General features: G+C 44.4%; 1 pseudogene; it reads right to left on the reverse strand.

Moving 5' to 3' along the window:
• Nucleotides 1-2,249: 2,249 nt before the first annotated feature.
• On the reverse strand, nucleotides 2,250-2,863 carry LOC106975129 (V-type proton ATPase subunit F-like; annotated as a pseudogene).
• Nucleotides 2,864-12,509: the final 9,646 nt, after the last annotated feature.

A 12,509-nucleotide genomic window follows, 5' to 3' on the forward strand; every position in this document is an offset into this window, starting at 1 on the left:
GGGCCAGATAACTTCTTGTCTTAGGGGGCCTGTCCTGTGTGTTGTAGGGGGATGTTCAGCAGCATCCCTTGCCTTCACCCACTAGATGTTGCTTACACGCCTTCCTCCACGTTGCGATAAACAAAAATGTTCCCAAACATTTTCAAATGTTCCCTGAGGGACAAAAATCACTTCTGGGTTGAGAACCACTAGTCTAATTCTTATATCCTGATTCTTAGGATATTAATTTCTAGTGCAGATTACTTATTATGCAAAACTTCAGGTTCATCATGGGGTCCAGTCAAACTGTAGTCAAGGCAGAGAGGCCTTGAGGACGGTGAGACCCTGAGAAGGCTACATGGGATCCCAAGGACAAAGGAAGAGGAGGGAGGTGGCCACCCTAGAAATCTCAGCTGGGTCTGAAGCTGGCAGGGATAAACATGACCACCCTCCTCTTCTGGTCCTTTTTGGTATGGAGAAGCTATCGGAGCATAATGAGAAAAGTTTCTTTGACTGTGTCTTAGGCAAAACATTCCTGGGGACCACAGAGAGCCAGATGACAATGAAGAAAAGAAAGAAATGTGATCTTGCCAGTGGTACCCAGAGAGCTCAGGGAGGCTGTAGCCCTTTGGGGCAAAGAGTTTGATAAAGGATAGGGTGGGATGAGAAGATAGCACATAAAGGTTGGAAACCCACAACCCAATGCTGAGAAAACTGTATGAACGTATCAGGGTGGTTCTCTGTACCGTGCCTGTCTCTTTTGAAAATACAACAGAAAAGTTTCCATCAAACTGTTTTCTGTCAAATGCTGGCCCCTGACAGATTGTGGCATATGGTGGTTTGCCTTTTAAGTCACTGGGGTTTTCTCGCTCAACTTCACCAAACGGTGGCTGTAATTATGGCAGTAAATGCCTCTCAAATGACAGCTTTTTTCCCTCCTTAGAAGAGTGAGCGTTTTAACAAGGATGTCAAGTAGACCACAAAGAACTATGTGCTGCAGGGCTTTTCTTGGTAGAGAGGCTAGAGAATGCCGTTCATCACTCAGAAAGGACGCTGATTTCCTTAAAAGGGCTGCAGCAAAGACGTGAAAGGCTGGAGCTCCGATCCAGACTCGCCCCATGCTAAGCTCTGTGACCTTCCTCAGGCAGCGCCCTTCGCCTCTCTGAGCCCTCGTTTTCCCAGCTTGGAGTTGGCAGGATCACAAAAGGTCATCTACAAGAAAGAGCTTCCTTAACTGCACCAGGATCCGCAAGGATGGTTATCCTCATGACCTCCACAACTCCCATCTCTCTGTGAGGGGTCAACAGTCTACTGCTGGCTTATGGAGGGCTCGTGCTATGTGTTCATGCGCCCATTAGGGGCCTTTAGGTATTGGGTTAATGCACATCTGATCCTCAATCTCTTGCTTAAAGTTCTTCCAAGAGCCCCCTTGTCCCAGCCATAACTTGGATGGCAGGGACCGCGACAATCCAGCCCTCCTCATCCTCAGCCTCTGATCATGGTGCTTTGCATGTTCCGTCTAGGCTGGGGCCATCCCACAGTGCCTACCGTGTGCTGCATACGTGACTTCCTCTGGCTTCCAAGACCTGAGGCATGAGCACCTTTGGCGCAGAAAATTCTCCCTCTTCCCCAGCTCCTGACTTGACTAAATCCTACTTTTTCTTCAAGTCCCAGTTTGAAATTCACTTCCCTTGTGTTGTGGGCTAAATTGTGTCCCCGTTCAGATCCGTACGTAGAAGCCCTAACCCCCAGTACCTCAGAATGTGTACAGGGCTTTGAAATGGATAATTCAAGGGGCGCCTGGGCGGGTCAGTCAGTTAAGTGTGGCTAACTTTGGCTCAGGTCATGATCTCACAGTTTGTGAGTTCGAGCCCTGCATCAGGCTCTGTGCTGACAGCTCAGAGCCTGGAGCCCGCTGCAGATTTTGTGTCTCCCTCTCTCCCTGCCCCTCCCACGCTCGTACTCTGTCTCTCTGTCAAGAAATAAATCGACATTTGAAAAAAACACTTATCATATGGACTTATCTCCTTTTTACATTCTAGCTCCCCCCCTTTTTTGTGTGTGAGGGGAGAGAAACAAGAACGTTACTTTAATTCAACATCAACAATGACCTGTGTAACAGCACAGGAAAGAGGTAGTGGAGACAAGACACTCAGGCTTCCTGTTCCCTAACCAGCCTTGACTTGAACGGCAGGGCCCCAGCAACCTGGTGGCACCGCACCTAGCCTCTCGATGGAGGGGGAAGGGGCAGGGAAGTGGAAATCTGAGGCTCAACACTTACAGAAGGGCTGATGGTAAGCCTGAGGAGAGGCTGCGTGGCTGTGGGCAGGGCCCTCGCACAGGTCTTTGGCCGTGAACATGCCCCTGGCCCTGCAGAGCATGGAGTCCTCGGCAGTGTCATGGGGGTGCCCCTCAGACAGGATGCCCATTACAGCTGGAATGATGCACTGGCAGGTGTCCAGCACATTACCACACCATCTCTGGGAGGTACTGGTGGATGAACATGAGGCCATGTTGTCATCCCAGTTAGAAACTGCTGGCAAGCGTCTTTGATCTCACTGATGCTTGTGTCCTTCTCCACCACCAGGGAATTAGGATGACGGCTCTTGTTAAGCTCCTCTGTGCTGCCCAGCAGGAGGCCAATCACCATGTCCTCCTCGCCACTCACTGCAATTAGCTTCCTCCTACTTGCCGCACTCGAAGGTGGGTAGAGCTCAGCTGCTACAGCCTCTATGTTCCGTCGTCCTTTTAAGGTGGGTGGGTTTCTGTTGGTTGATGAAATGTCTTGAGGAGTAGGTAGATGACTGAAGGTCTTGAGGTCAGGGATCACGTGTCTCTGCATCATCAAGACCGACCGGATTGCCCAGATGCATATAGGAGACATGGAGTATGTTTTCCATAGGTGGATGGAAATGAATGAAAAAATATCCTGTCAGTTTTCCAGATGATTTAGGCAAACGAAAATGCTCATTGAAGACCAGGCACGGATTTAGAGCTGCGTTTTTCTTGGCGGTTTACCTAAATTCCCTAACTTCTAATCAAAGTATCTACACCTCACTGGACCTATGATGTCATAGTCCTAGAACTGTTAGTAGTGAAAGGAAATTTTCTGGCGGGTTTTCCATTACGTATCTTGGTTCTGTGTCTCACCATTTCTGTATCACACTCCCCATAGGAGTCAGGATGGGGAAGATAGAAGAGATAAGAAAGATTCTTTGAGTAATTAGGAATCCACAATTAGGAAACTGTCAAGTAACTAAAGTTGGTACCTCCTACAAGCTCAATCCATTTATACTAATTCCATAGGAAAGGAGCTCATCACCATTTTCCATGTAACCATCAATCATAGTGCACACTGACAGAGTTTAAAGGCGTAAGTCCGAGATTAGAGAAGTTCTTTTAAAAAGTGGAATATCAGGGGCGCTTGGATGGCTCAGTCGGCTCAGTATCTGATTTCTGCTCAGGTCATGATCTCACGGCGCGCGCATTTGACCCCCGCGTCAGGCTCTGTGCTGACAGCTCAGAGCCAGGATCCTGCTTCAGATTCTGCCTCTCTCTTTGCCCCTCCCCTGCTTGCACTCTGTCTCTCTCAAAAATAAATTAACAAAAAAAATTTTTTTTCCAGTGGAATACCAATTCGTGCTTTTAGTAATTGAAATTACCCAGTAATACCCAGGCTAGCTCAGTTTTTTTGGTATTTGGATAGCAAACAGCTGAAAGCCATGACAGCCAGAGGGAACAATTAAAGGGGAAAAGAAAATTAAGAGCTCACAAATACATTCAGTTTTCTCAACTTTGTCAGCCAAGTGTTCCCTTTAGTTACTATTGATTTTCATAATAGTTTATTAACCCAATATGCCAATTCAAGTTTGTCACAGATTATTGTGCATGTAGGAGAATCCATTGTACGGCATTGGAGGGGAGGAGAGGCCAAGTGTTTTGGGAAATAAACGCATCTCCTTAAACATTTGTATCTGATTTTTAAAATTGTTTTGCTGGGGCAGAACTTTATTTTATTTTAACTGAATACATCAGTCATCCTGATAGCGTTTTAGCTCCAAGCATTAGCTTCTGAAGTATTATACCCAGAGAAATGGAAGACAGAACTGATTTGATAAATCAAGTCAATAAAACCAGCTTATAAGTTTCATTATTAAAACTTTATAAATGCAGCACAGGACTTGTATAGAGCTGAGAGAATCAAGATTCTTTTTTTTTTGCCATTTAGGACCATTCTCGAACCTCAGTTTCCTCATGCATTAAAATGGGGCTTTGTGATCTCTACCTCACTCTACCGTCCAGAATTGGCATGGGGCCCAAGTGAGATTGTAGAAGGGCTTCTTAAAGTTTAATGTACACCACAAGTTAAGGCATTACAGGCTTCTGTGTGTACCAGAAAGTATCTGTGAAGAACATAGAAGCCTCTTATAGTAAATGCCTGGAACCAGAACTTCCCAAGATTTACCAATCCTGGTTAATAAAATAGAAATTAAACACCAATTACCATGGGAGGGAAAGTGGATTAATGTGGCGGCACTTTACCTGAATATTAATTATGAGTTGGGAGATTCCATTACCAGGCTCAGGCAGGTCATGCTTTATTGGTTCGTCAATAAGAAGCTCACGCTAATGGGCTGGCATAAAACGTCCTCTGAGGAATCAACTCTGGCTTTCCAGCCAGAGACCATAAACTCGAAATAATTTACATGGCACAAAATCTATTTCCTTCCAGTCTGTAAAATGGTAATGAGAAACACCAGGCTGGGCAGAAAAATGAGGATTTGAGGATTTAAAAGGTCATGGATGTTTCTGTCTTCCTTTTCTTTGTTAGGGTCAAAGCTACTGATACCTGTCAGGCCTAGAATTCCCTAGAAGGCAAAAAAGTAAAAAGGTGTGGGTTTGTATAGGGCCTCTGAGGCAGGGCAGTAGGTACATGGTACCCGAGTTTGCCAGCCTGTGGCTCAGTTTCACTCCCAGGTCATGTTGACTCTGACCTTCTAAGGCAGGACTTGACTCACCATGTCACGGTATGCTTTTGTACCCTGGCCTCCTCATGGAAGCCACTGCCATCAGCTGTGTGAGGATGGCTTTCAGACCCTGCTTCCTCGCCAGCGCCCTTAGTGAACATTGACCACTGTGCCAACAATGGGCTCGTGTCCCTCAGCACCCCCGCCCCTGTGCTGTCCCACATTCCAGCATCAGTCAATGGGGAAAAGTCCCTACACTCATGAACCTGGCCCCTGGGTCCCAAAGTATCCTGCTGGTGTACAGAGTCTTAGAAGCTCTTTCAGGAACTTCTTGGGCTCTGAGTTGTCTCCTCTCTTCCCTGAGTCTCAAGATAAATTCACTAGACAAGGTTGGGTGACAAAACTCTCTATTGTGCATGTCTCCCCATTTTCCCCTGCCTCTCCACACACAAATACATAAATAAATCCTCACTTTCCTTCAGCCAGTACAACCAAAGCCACCTAGGGGTGCCTGGGTGGCTCAGCTGATTAAGCCCCTGACTCTTGATTTTGGCCCAGGTCATGATCTCCTGGTCGTGAGATCGAGCCTTGTTTTGGGCTCCAGGCTGGATGTTGAGCCTGCTTAAGACTCTCTCTCCCTCTCCCCTTCCCCACTGTCTCTTTCCCTCTCTCAATAAATAAATAAATAAATAAATAAGTAAATAAATAAATAAAAATTAAAAAAACAAAAAGCAAAAAAAACAAAGTCACCTAATAGAACCATTTATGAACCAAATATCTACAAGAATCTCCAGACTATAACCAAAAAGAGGGATGGCCACAAGTGTTGGTGAGGTTGTGGGGAAACTGGAACCCTCACACACTACTGTAAATGTAAAATGGTACAGCCACTTTGGGAAAGAGTTTGGCATTTCCTAAAATATTAAACACGGAGTTACCACATGACCCAGCAATTCCATCCTAGGTATGTACTTGAGAGAATTAAATAACTAAATTAAAATAATAATAAAAATAATTAAAAATCCACACAAAAGCTAGTACAGTCATGTTGATAGCAACATTATTGATAATACTCAAGTAATAAAAGCAACCCAAATGCTCATCAAATGATGAATGGATACATAAAATAAGGTATAGCTATACAAGAGAATTTTATTAACCTATAAAAAGCAATGAAGTACATACAGAAACACGCTACAACATGGATGAACCATAAACATACTGTGTTCAGTGAGAGAAGCACAAAGACACATACTGTCTGATTCCATTCACTTGAAATGTCCAGAATAGGTAAATTCATAGAGCCAGAAAGTAGATTGGTAGTCACCAGGGATTAAGGGAAGGGGGAATAGGGAGTGACTAATAGGTATGGGTATCTTTTTGGGGTGAAGAGAATGTTCTGGGATTAGAGAGTGGTGATGGCTGGTAAAACGTTGTGAATATTCTATGCTCTGAAACGTTCATTTTATAGTATGTGAGTGACATCTCAATTTGAAAAGATTTTTTAAAGCTGAGGAATCGGAAAAAAGAGTCACCAGCTCCCCAATTCCTTCTAGCAAAATCGGACCTGGGCTGAGCTGATACATTCCACTATCCTTACTGAGGACTGCAGTTAAAAGCTTCAAAAAGCTGGCCTGCCCCCACATACTTCCCCCACCTGCTTGCTGATGCCTGAAACAATTCCGTGGAGCTTCTTTTCATCTGAGTATCTTAATACTTTCCTGCTCTCCACATTTGTGAAGCCATCTGTGGGACCAATCTTGTCTCTAAATGAAGATAAGCATAAAACAGTACTTACCCCCTCACTGGGTATCCAACGATAATGGTTTGATGGAAAGGTTGCAAAAACAAAACAAAAGAAAACACGCCTACACAAATCATTCTACGTTTGACCTAAAATCCCAGATTTTTCGCTCTCCTATTCTACATTTGAATAGGAGCTTTGAAAGATCTCGGATATGCATGTGGCTCTTATTTAGTAGCAAATTCGATGAAAATAGTGAGCATGACGTAGTCACTTAGTTGATTTAATACTTACTTTGAGAGAAGCCAGAGACAAGTATCTGAGTTGGCTAGGACCACGCATTTTTCATAAAAACCATGAATTTGGGAAGCCAGAATGCCACAACTTGAAGTCTAGTTCTACCACGTGACTTTAAGCAAGTTCTATAAACTTTCTGGCCTTGATGTCCTCACCCGTAATATAGGGATACTAGCAGTACCTACCTCACAGGATCACTGTAGAAATTCAGTAAGTGAACACCCATAGAGCTTTTAGAACATGTCTAGCATATGCTAAGTGTTCAATTAGCCTCAGCTTGTTGTTATTTCTAAAACTGGCTAGAGAACAGCCCTACCTTTTGCTGTATCCTTTCTGTGGAAGACTGTTGGGGAAAGTCCAAGAGGCTTGACATTGAGGTAATGAGGTGACCTTGCTCTCCCACTACATTCCCTGTACTCCCCCGAAGCCTGTTTTGGGCAAGCCCCCAACTCAAGCAGAGGCAGGTGGCTCTTGGAATGTGGCATGTCCTGAGCCTCTCAGGGCTGCATTAGTAAGTTGCAAAAGAGGGTCAGAGAGGGTGACTCCAGGGCCTGGCTGTCCCTAATCCAGCCCAAGTTAGATGCTGTGTCCCCATTCGTCCCCCACAACATGACAAGCAGAGAGATAACTGCAAAGAACATCCTGAACTCTATTTCACTTCCTCCTTTATAAACAGAACAACTAGATCTGGGCACTATTTTTGGTATTTTTGGCCAGTATGACAGAATAGGACACTCTAAATGGCAATTGAAAATAACTTTCCCGCCATTTGACCCATCACCGTGTATCGAATTGCCAATTTCTCTGCGCACTTACCACTATCTGAAGTTCTCTTGCTCATGTTCTTGTTTGCTGGGACGTAGAATTTTTGTATGTAGAACGAGGCTTCCAGGAGGGCATGGTTCTTGTCCCTCTTGTCACTGCTGTATCCTCAGCACCTGGAACAGTGCCTAGCACAAAAAAAATAAGCATCCACTGAATAGCTCTGGAATAAGTAAATGGTGTTCACCCCAGCACTCGGCACAGTGCCTCTGTACTCGACAGGCCTCTACCGGTGATAATCTCTCAGTCTCCATTCTCCCCTTCTGGGGGAACCTGTCCATGCCCCCCCCCCCATCAGCACCTGCTTCTGAGGCCCCTGCACAATGCGGGACGAGCTGGAAGGTCTCTCTCTCTGACACCACCTCATGATATCATAGCTGACCGCAACTGGAGTAGACTCCGTCCCTAACTAAGACACTCATCATTTCTTTCTTGGAAATTTGGGTTTGGCACTCAGAGACTCTTTTTAATAAGAGTTGGTGCTTACAATGAGAGGCTGGAGTGTTCTGGTCTCAAGTCTGATCAAAGCAGAAGGAGCCAGTATGCAGCAAAGAGGATAAAACTACCCGCAGAGAGGAAGTGAGGAGATGAGAGAGGATGGCAGTAGAGACAGAAAGAGACAGAGTCCGGGCAGGTGGACTGGCTGATCTGAATGTGCTGACTTTTCAGTGCTCACCTAGTCCCTGGAGACCTGGCTGTACTTCCTCAGTTACAGCCTTGGTTATTTCTTTCAGTTCACAATTAGTTTGGCTGGGGTTCTATTTCTTGCACACAAACCATTCCTGACTGCAAAGTCCTAGCATATAGGAGGCATCCTCAAAGCCTCCGTTGACATAAATTCATTTTCCACTTACTCATTTACTCACTTACTCGACACGTATTTATTGAGCCAGGTACTGGGCTAGAAGACAGAGGCAAACAGGTGTGCAAAAAGTAGACACCGCCCCTGCCCTTGTGGGATTCTGGCAAGGAGACAGCAATTAATAGAATTAAGACAAGGAGAGGAACAGTGAGTTCAACTTGGCATCAGATCCTGCCTGGTATATATCAGGAATGGCGCTGGGTTATGCAGACACCTAAGTCATCGTTGATATTAAGGGGACCACAGTCCACTCAGAAGGAAGAACCCTCATATTGTCCTTTAGCAAAAAGTGACACATATTCTATCTGATTGGACCCTCAGGCTGCTTCCATGAGATTTGTCTTAGAAGACGCCTGTCTTACAGGCAAGTCTCTACAACTGAGCCCCAAAAGGGTTAAGTGACTTAAAGTCAGTGAGACTAGTCAGAGGCAGAGGCAGATTATTAACTGCTGTCTTCTGTCCCCACAACTCTGTGTTTTTCCTTTTTGCCCTCCTACAAAATGTTGCCTCTTCTGTGAGACGGCAAGTGTGCAAGAACCAAACACACTGTATAGCCCTGCAGAAACTCAGGGCACAAGGCCTCCGGGCGGGGCTCAGCGGTACTATTTTTAGGATAAACTCTGCCAAAACAATGCAAGCAGCAAAGAGAAGAGGCAAAGAGAGAAGTCAGCTCTCTCTGCTGAAGCTGCTACAGAGGGAATCTTAGCGGGTCTGCTTGCAGCGCCAGACCCGATAGAGCCCTGGGGGGCCCCCTAGGCTCAAGTTTATGAGGCAGTCCCTTCCCCAAACGTCTCAGGGTCTGGGAGCCCGGCTGCGTGTTTAGGCACCACAGGGAGACGACGATATGCACTGAAACTCCAACAAGGCTCATCACAATTGCATTCAAGGACTCAACTAAACTGTCCCCCCCACCCCACCGTGAGGGTCTCATTTTCCTCGCTTCTTACCTCATATTACTCACAGGTCATAGACATCACCTTTCATGAGGCTGTTTCTACACTCAGCCCGGGCTCCCGGCTGAGAGCACAACATTAAGTGTGCATTCTGTGACTGTGTTTCTCAAAGCGTGGTCTGTGAAACACCTGCATTCAAATCAACTTTATCAAAATAATTGTTAAGACGACTAGGCCCCACTCCAAACTGGATGAATCAATATTTCAGGTAGGATACCGGCTGTTTACCCAAGGGATACGAAAACACTAATTCAAGGGGATACATGCACTCCTATGTTTATTGCAGCATTATTTACAATAGCAAAGATATGGAAGCTGCCCGAGTGTCCAACAAATGATGAATGGATAAAGAAGATGTGGTATAGGGTCGCCTGGTTGGCTCAGTCAGTTAAGCATCCGACTCCTGGTTTCGGCTCAGATCATGATCTCACAGTTCGTGAATTCAAGCCCTGCATGGAGCTCTGCACTGGCAGCACGGGACCTGCTTGGGATTCCCTATCTCTCTCTCTCTCTCTCTCTTTCTCTCGCTCTCTCTCTCTGCCCTTCCCCACTTGCACTGTCTCTGTCTCTCTCAAAATAAATAAACTTAAGAAAAAAGATGTAGTACACACACACACACACACACACACACACACACACACACACACACACACTGGAATATTATTCAGCCACGAAAAAGAATGAAATCTTGCCATGTGAAACTACATGATGGAGTTAGAGTATATTATGCTAAGTAAAACAAACCAGTCAGAGAAAGACATATACCACAGGATTTCACTCATGTGTGGAATTTAAGAAACCAAACAAATGAGCAAAGGAAAAAAAAAAAGAGACAATCCAAGAAAAAGATTCTTAAGCAGGGTGCTTGGATGGCTTAGTTGGTTAAGTGTCCGACTCTTGTTTTCAGCTCAGGTCATGATCTCACGGTTCGTGGGATCGAGCCCCACATCAGGATCTATGCTAAGGGTGGAGCCTGCTTAGAACTCTCTCTCTCTCCTTCTCTCTTTGATCCTCCCCCAGCCATTCATGCTCTCAATCTCTCTCAAAATAAAATAAAATAAAATAAAATAAAATAAAATAAAATAATAATAAATAAATAAATAAATCACTGGCGTAGATAACTGATCTCCAAAGCACTGGGCAAGGTGATAGAGAGACAATGAAAAGCAAAAAACAAGCAAGGTTACTGGGCTTCTCAGAGTAGGTTATATGCCCTGTTTTATACTACCCAACACCTCAACTTCATTGATTCATTCATCCTTTTATCCAATCAACAAATATTTATTTAGCACCATGTCTAGAAATTTAACAAAAATATTAAAAAGTGAGCAAAGAAGAGAGAGGAGGCAGTCTCTGCCCTTAAGCAACTCATCTATTTGAGAACACAGATATTACCTAATCATACAAAAGATGATAAGGTGCCAGTTATGTAAGTACTACCCTGGAGAGGTACATGGGGGAGATTTGATCTGATCATGTGATGTGGCAAGGATGCCCTAAAGACATCTGAAGAGTGAGTTGAGAAGGAGGGACGGGTAAAGCGAATACCCAAAACAAAAGGATAGGACAATGCATAAGCCAGTCCATGTGGGAAGAAGCAGGGTGAACTCAATGAGCTGCCAGAGGATAGAAATCCCAGGAAAGAGAGCTGCTGGGAACAGAGAGGTTCATAGTGAGCATGGAGAGGTGGCCAATGGCCAGGCCATATAACAGTTTAAAACCCATGTTGGGGAGTTTTCCCCCTCGATCCTCAAGCAACAGAAAGCCACTAATGCATTTTACTTTATTTTAAATTGTGTTTTATCTTAGTGAATAAATTTTTTTAGTGTACAATTTGTTATCGTTGACTGTATGTTGACGATATTATACAGCAGATCTCTAGAGCGTATTCATCTTCTTTAACTGACACGTTATGCCCCTTGATTAGTACCTCCCCTTTTCCCTCTCCCTCTAGCTCCTGGCAACCGCTATTCCACTCTTTATTTGATTTGAATCTGACTATTTTAGATACCTCATATAAGCAGAATCGTGTAGTATTTGTCTTCCTGTGACTGGCTTATTTCACTACAGTAATGTCCTCAAGCTCCATCCACATTGTGGCACGTTGCAGGATTTAGTTCTTGTGTAAGGTTGTTTAGTATTCCATTGTGTACATCTACCACGTTTTCTTTATTCGTTCATCTGTCAGCGGACATTCAGATTGTTGTCACAACTTGGCTATAGTGAATAATCCCGCAATGAACATGGGAACACTAATATCTCTTCCACATCCTCACTGCAATTCTTTTGGATACGTACCCAGAAGCGGGACTGCTGGATCACAGGGCAGCTTTATTTTTAATCTTTTGAGGAACCTCCACACCATTTTCCATTAACAATGCACAAAGGTTCCAATGTTTCCATGTCTTCACTTCCCCTTGTTGTCTTTTCTGATACCAGCCATCTTGACAAGCGTGAGGTAGTATCTTATTGCGGTCTTGAGTAGCATGTTGCTAATAAATAGTAAGGCTGAGCATTTTTCATACAGTTCTCAGCCCTTTGTCCTCTTTGGAGAAAGGTCTTTTCAAGACCTTTATGCATTTAATCAGGTTATTAGGTTTGTTTTTTTTTTTTGCCATTGAGTTGTAGGAGTTCCCTATATATTTTAGAGATTAAACTCTCAATGGATATATGGTTTGCAATACTTTTTCCCATTCCATAGAATACTTTTTGACTCTGTTGGTGGTTTCCTTGCTCTGCAGATGGTCACTGACACTTCTTCAATATAGCACTTTCCAGCATGGCACAGCTCATTGGTTGAGAATAATCTACAATCTTCTCCCAACACCTTTTGCTCATCTTTTTTCTCTTTCCTCATAGCCCAGCAGAGTAGACCACCACAGCGT

This window comes from Acinonyx jubatus, chromosome A2 (assembly GCF_027475565.1).
Source record: "Acinonyx jubatus isolate Ajub_Pintada_27869175 chromosome A2, VMU_Ajub_asm_v1.0, whole genome shotgun sequence".
NCBI classification, from domain to species: domain Eukaryota; kingdom Metazoa; phylum Chordata; class Mammalia; order Carnivora; family Felidae; genus Acinonyx; species Acinonyx jubatus.